This window comes from Lupinus angustifolius, chromosome LG18 (assembly GCF_001865875.1).
Source record: "Lupinus angustifolius cultivar Tanjil chromosome LG18, LupAngTanjil_v1.0, whole genome shotgun sequence".
NCBI lineage: Eukaryota > Viridiplantae > Streptophyta > Magnoliopsida > Fabales > Fabaceae > Lupinus > Lupinus angustifolius.
In genome coordinates this window covers 13,277,373-13,284,334 of record NC_032026.1, presented here as the reverse complement: position 1 = coordinate 13,284,334, position 6,962 = coordinate 13,277,373, and the positions used below count along the sequence as shown (strand labels likewise).

At 31.4% G+C, this 6,962-nt stretch overlaps 1 protein-coding gene across 1 annotated transcript in view; it reads right to left on the bottom strand.

The window, feature by feature from the left end:
* The window catches only part of LOC109332107 (probable transcription factor KAN2), a 14,652-nt gene continuing 11,336 nt past the window's right edge, over nt 3,647–6,962 (bottom strand). The window contains exon 5 of the transcript XR_002105875.1: nt 3,647–3,657. The gene's annotated coding sequence lies outside the window, so the exon portion shown is untranslated. The remainder of the gene's footprint in view (nt 3,658–6,962) is intronic.

The following is a 6,962-nucleotide window of genomic DNA, read 5'->3' as shown; positions in this document are numbered from 1 at the left end:
GCATAAAACTGAAGTATTGGATTTGGATCAAAGGAAGGTGTAAGGAGGTGGCAATGTCTTGGTATGAAAGGAGTTGAAACCCATCTCTGTGCATGCAACATTACTGTATTTTATTCGAATGGAATTGGTCGGCGGCTGTTTTGGCATTTTTCCATACAGTATATGTTATTGCTTGTCTTTACTGTAGGATTGGGCTTTTGGTGTTGGCTGCTTGATTGTGGAATGCACTATAGATTGGAAACCATTTATGACCAGTGGGAATATTAAGCTTGAATAAGTAAAGCATTTGTCGGGGGGTATTTTTTTTTATGCATGTTCTTTGGGTCTGTTGTCCTTTATTTTGTGTTTTTTTGTTGTTGGAGTCTGAGTTTCAGAATTGATGTTGCTGGTTGTAATCCCTTTTCTTTGCTGCTGCTCTTTGTTGGTAGTTCTTTAAGCGGTGAGTGTTCTTCCAATAAATAGCGTGTTCTTATAGTTTTGGTCCTTAATGGGGTGGGGTCTTATACAATAAGCATTAGTTTTCATGTGCCTTGGGCTGGTATTTTTTTGCATGTTCTGATCGTTGTTTGTTCTGTACTTCTGTTCTATGCACCTCTGGTGCTTATTAATGAATTTGTTCACTTAAAAAAATGGATGGTTTAAAACATTGTTACAGATTTTATTTTCAACAATGCTTGCATGTTGGCCGGCAGATTTTTGTCTTGCCATATTTTCAATAATATTTTGTTAATTCCTTGAAGTGCCTATTTCTTTTCCACTCTGTATTCTAATTTAGCTGTGTTATATATATATATACACACACATATATATATATATATATATACACATATATATTCATTCAATAATTCATTTTTAAATTTAATTTAAGAAGAAGACATCCACGTTAATAATAGACTATCTGAGTTAGAATTTGGACGCATAGCAAACAAAACAAGTTCTGTGATTAACTAACTACTTCGCTAAAGGCTGAATAGAAAAAACATATATAGTATGTTATGGTATCTGCAGACAAGCCCAAATAATCTTTCAGTTGGTTAGGTAATTGGTCAATTGTATATATAGCTGTTTTATAAGGAATGCTTGTCAGTACAGACACATTCTGTAGTTATGGTTTTAATCAATAGGCTCATTCCATTATTGACATAATGGACATTTTTATAAGCACTCTACGATGCCACTGCAAATCTGATCAATTTTATTAATGTTTTTTGCATGCGAAGCAACCACACTAAATTATACAACAGAGTGCTGCACATTGCAGAGAATTAATTGATGATAAAAAAAAGATGTTTAGAAGGGGGGAAATCTAGTAAAATTATAATAAAAGAGATCATATATCTTTAATTTTAGGATAGTCCGTACAAATGACACAACCATGCCTGAAATCTTATTCTCATGAGTTTAGGGGGTTATCTTTGGTCACTCTCTAACTAAATGAGCAATATATAGGAACAGTGGTCCACATGTGTGAGTGCAATGTGGTATATAAAAATATAAAGAAGGGGGGAAGTTTATTCCTAAATATTACATGGGCAAACCATTGTTGTCACTAGTGTGGCACAATAGTGATAAAATGTATCAAGAAACGTCACATCCTGCTATTGCCAAAGGCATTAAAAGGAAGTAATAATGAATGAATGATTCGCAGTTCAGAGTGTTTAGGACAAAGATAAAGTCATACTGACTCTGCCTCCTCCTGACAACTTTCATCAACCACTCACCTCTTAACTTTCAGGAATACCACAGTGCCCTTCACGTTCTCATCTCTATCCCAAACATGCCCCTATCCTTGTTACCTATTTTTCTATTATTTTTAGTGAGACTACTAGTTTTTTTTATAGATTGACACTAATAATAGAATAAACTTGTATCAATACGTTATTTGTTTGTTTTGCTGGCTGGCTAAGACTAAAAGTATCAGGACACGATTTTTAAATATTTCGTACATATATTCCAATTCCTAAAGAAAATTAAACCACGTAGGTTGAATTTTAGATGACATTTACATTCAAACGGTATAATGTCTATACTTAATGCGCCCTTCAATTTGAGCTTAAGTGAAGTTTTAGTCCAAGTTGGGGAATCGCAAGATAAATTTATAATAGTCCAAGTAGTGGCAATGTAGCCCACCAAAAAAGGTTCACTGTACCATGAATTGGGCCACAAAAAGGTTAATGGTTTGGATTTTAAAATAGATGCCAATACCCTTATGGCTAGACTAGTTTTTGAGGCGTTTTCTTAATATGTTTTGAACATGAGAATAAGTGAATAATTAAAATGTATCCCAATCCATTTTTCATAGAGATGACTCTAGTTTCATTTTACATGTAAGTTAATTTTATTCTACTCTATATTACATGCATAATAGTAGAGCACATAAAAACTAGAATATTCATTTTTTTTAAATTTCAGTCAGAACAAAAACTGAGTAAGAAGTTAAAAGGAAAAAGCATAGAGTAACCCGGCTTGAATGCCGGGCAGACAAACACTGGAATAGGACTTGAATAGAAGAAAGAATGGAGTACAGAAAGAAAGTATGGTCACTATCATTTGAGAAATTCTCTCTCTTGCCCGTACTGCCCGAGTGAAATTAAGATGTGAAAGGACAGAGTTGTATTCTCTCTCTCTATTTCTCTGATGCTAAAACGACAGTGTGGTGCAATGCCATGTGGTCAGAGAGAGGTCAATCATAAAGCAATGAATTGCACAATGATTTTGCCTCGTTCCTTGTGTTGTGAATTATCTATGTCCTTCACTACAATACAACAAGGAATTGATGACTCAATAGACACTTGTTTTATTACTTGTTTTTTATAACACAAATCTACCTTATATAAGTTGAATCACTATGGAATAAACGTGATTTTATTGCATTTCATTATGCATAATTGGGGTGAGCAGGATTCGGGCCTACCTGATCTGGCACGGCCGATCATGATCGGGTCCGAATAGGCTCAGGTCGGGTCTAGGCTCGGGTTTGAGATAAAAAAAATAGTCTCATCCAATATTTATGGTCGGGTAGGGACTAAGCATGACCCGACCTATCACGTGTCATGGTCATTCACTCATCATGTTTGTATGTGTTTCTATTCAAATGTGAATAGACTGGTGACCCATTTTGGTCGAAAATATTATTCATTTTCTAATTTTTTGTCATATATACATGACTTATAATATATATACATATATCATTTTATATGTCTAATTACATATTCATAATAATAAATAATATTGAGAAATCTTTATCTAAAATGAGTGTACATTATATTTAATCGGGTCTAGGGTCGGTTTTAAAGGCCGACCCGATTTAAATTTAGGGTCGGGTTAGCTTCGAGTCTAGCGCTAGATCCAAGTTCAAAAAAATGATCCAACTAATATTTAAAGTTGGGTAAGTACACATATTAACTCATATCAACCTAGTGCACGCTCACCCCAAATGTATATGCCTTGGAGTCTTTAACCTTAATAAGTACTAAACAAGTATCATTTCCACCACTAGAGAAGAGATCTCTTGTTTCTATTTTTATTTTTAATAATAAAAATATTATTTTATTGTAACTGAAATGGTAGATATGTCATATCATATTATATATCTCTTTATTTTTTTGAAGTATTTATCTCTCCCATATTAGAAATGATATATATGAATTAGTAGTACTTTTTTTATAAATAATATAATGTGTTCTTGTGACATATATATGAGACACCCTTCTCCACTACCATTCCCTTTTTACTCCTTTTCTCATTGACATGTCACTTCGATTATCACGTGCAAAGGATATGAAAACATCTCACACACTCTACTCTATTCACTTACACTATCTCCTTTGTTCTCTACATATGACTATGTTGCTATTTGTTATGTTTCTAAATTCCATATCTTTCTCTCTCTTTCTTTCTTTTTCTCTCTATGGAAGAAAAGAATGATGCTTTTGGCTCCCGCGAGAATCTCGCCTTATTATCCGTCGTCTTGTACTCTAATACGTCTCTAGCGTCATTTTTTGTGAATTTCTTTCTGCTCTCTTTCTTCTGTATTATACTATTATATACTTGCTATAATTACTAGTTCCCATTAACATAAAACTTACTACTAAAAAAATAGGCATGTATTTGGTAATGTCACCATCAATATATAAGTCATTTATCTCCACTTCATAACAGCAAAATTGAATTTAAATGTATTTAGCATATAATTTCTTGAATTATTGTAAATAAATTATATTGTTAAATTGTTGTTGTAATTAGCATCGCTCACTAATAGTTAAAGATTTTAACAGCTTTTGAGGCATTCTTATATTAGCACCATATGATTCATACAAATTGTAAAATAATGTCTTCTTTTTTTACATTATAAAGTAGAAAAAAGAATCATAATTTTATTATATTATTACAATGCTGTTATCAATGGTGGGAGTAGGTAAGAATTTGAGAGATATTAATTTCAGTAAAGAAAAAAGCAGATGAATTAATGATTCTGCAAAACTTTTTCTTAAAAAGCATTGAACATTATACTTGTAAAGGCCTCCATTTGTTATATGTTCCGGTCAAATTCAAACTTAGGAGTTCAAACTCAACCTGACAATCATAATAATCACTAAGCCAATTCAATTTATCCCTTTTGTAATTTATGAAATTGGCCTCTATATAAACAATGTTATATGGCAATACAGTGAAGTCTCACATCAAAGTCAGAAGTTACTTAACGTTAGCCAAATCCATTTCTGAGGTAAATCTCAACCATACATACATGTCCTTGTTTGGACCATCAATTAAAAAAGACCCAAACCATACCAGCACGTCTTTTCACATATTTTACGTATACCAATTAATTCATCTGAGAATCAATCACTATACAAACTTGTTCAAATATATACCTAGACCTTAATAACATCATTTCCAAATAGCTCTTTCTATAATTCTGCTAAGTCTTTAGCTTTTATTACCAACGTTTTTAGCCTATCTATATTGCTTATTCACCAGGCTAGGCCTTGGGTTACGTAGCAGTAAAAAGGAAAACATAGGTGAAAGAAGTAGAAAAAAATAGTTATACACTAACACAAATAAAAAAAGAAAATAAGTGTTTTTTTAATGTAGGATGAGATAATAAATAATTTTAGTTAAAAGGCAATTAAATTATCTCCATCAATAAAGAGACAAATACATGTTTTTTTTTATTTTTAATGGCAAAATATAATTTCATTGTAACCAAATAGATACATGTGTTATTGAAAGTTAATTTTTTATTGGTTTTTTGAAACACTTCTCTCTCCATTGTGTAGAAAATGCTAACTTGTTTCTCAGATACTTAATTGCAAATTACATGTCAACGAGATCGTTACTACTCGATTGCAACATTCCAAATCGCCTAGTATAGAATATGAATCGGTTGTGAAGTATTGTTCATTGTTTTTTCTTTTGTTTAAACCACATATATCTTCCACGAGAGACAACATTGTTTGAGTTACTAAATAAGACAACTGAAGGCGACAAAATTCTTCCTATCAAATATTTACATAACTACATTCATAAAAATATTCCCACTAATTAATCTATGCATTTGGTGGCAATCATTCTCTTTAATTGACGATATTTCATTTCATACATAGTTGATAAGAAGGAAAAACTTTGTTATTGATCCAAATTGGTGACAATTTTTTGCTAAGATCTGGGGTAGCCTCAAAAAAAAAAAAAAGACTAGTCCTTACATTTATATTTTAGGAGAAACAAATTGAGGTTTCATCATATATTTAAAATCCGGAAAAATACTTGATTTGGATTTGATATTTTCATACTCCAACTTAAGCGGTTGTATTGCATACACAAAAACAGTAAAATAGTTTATTTTGATATATCCCGTACAGTCTCTGACATGAATACTGAAATATAATTGATTGCATAAAAATTCGATGAATCACTGTGTCTGCTACTACCCTAACCTGGACCCTCACACTTCAACTTTTTTCATGCAAAACTGTCTCGAGCTACTCAAACTAATTCAATTTCTCTCTCTCTCTTTCTTGTACATGCAATGTAAGTAAATGACAACCATTGAGTTAAGTAAGTATAAAAGATTTATATGGAAATGTATTTTTAATAAAATTTTCACAATGCATTTAATAAAATTAATTTTTTTTTAATAATTAGTCTTGAATATGATGAGTTAGATACATTTTTGTAGTCGTTTTCGACCTTCTGTACACGGCAGAGTATTAGAGAAGAGAGGACAGAGATCATGCAGATCTGACGGCTGACAGAGAAAGGCATTCATTGATTGATTAAATTGTGGTGAGAAGACATTGACGTGTAATGAGGAAGGATTGAATGATAGTGTAATGATGAATAAATAATTTGATGGAGTGAGTGTGTGTTTGTGATTTACGCATTATGCGTGTGTTGTCTATCTTTGTCTGCAAAACTCAGTAGTAGTGTACAGACCTATGTACTTATATATTGTAGTATTATTCAGAACTAGTTCTGACACATTTTTATTCAAATAATTCTATCGTAGAAAAATAATGCTAAAAATCCCTTTAATCGTGTAAAGTTGCTTCAAGTACCAGACAATATTCAGTATTCACTGTCCCTATGTGCCACGTTTTCATTCGTTTATCAAATAAGATAGTTGTTGATTAAATTAAGCTATCATATTTTCTTATTATCAATGTAAAAGAATGGAATATGATTATGACACATCATATTGTAACATTTATCTATCACTTTCATATTGTAAGAAATTTTTAAACAGGATATAATAATACTCTTAATAATAAAATTACATATTTTGAAAATTAAAATATTGACACGATAGCTTTTTTCGAATGTTTTGCATTTAAGAGTAGAGTTCATGTTACGTGCATGATATGTTTATAAAATTATATTGAGTTTATTCAAGTAAAAATAGTTCTTTATATTGGTTTATTGACTTACAATTTACTCTTTATATATATATATATATATATATA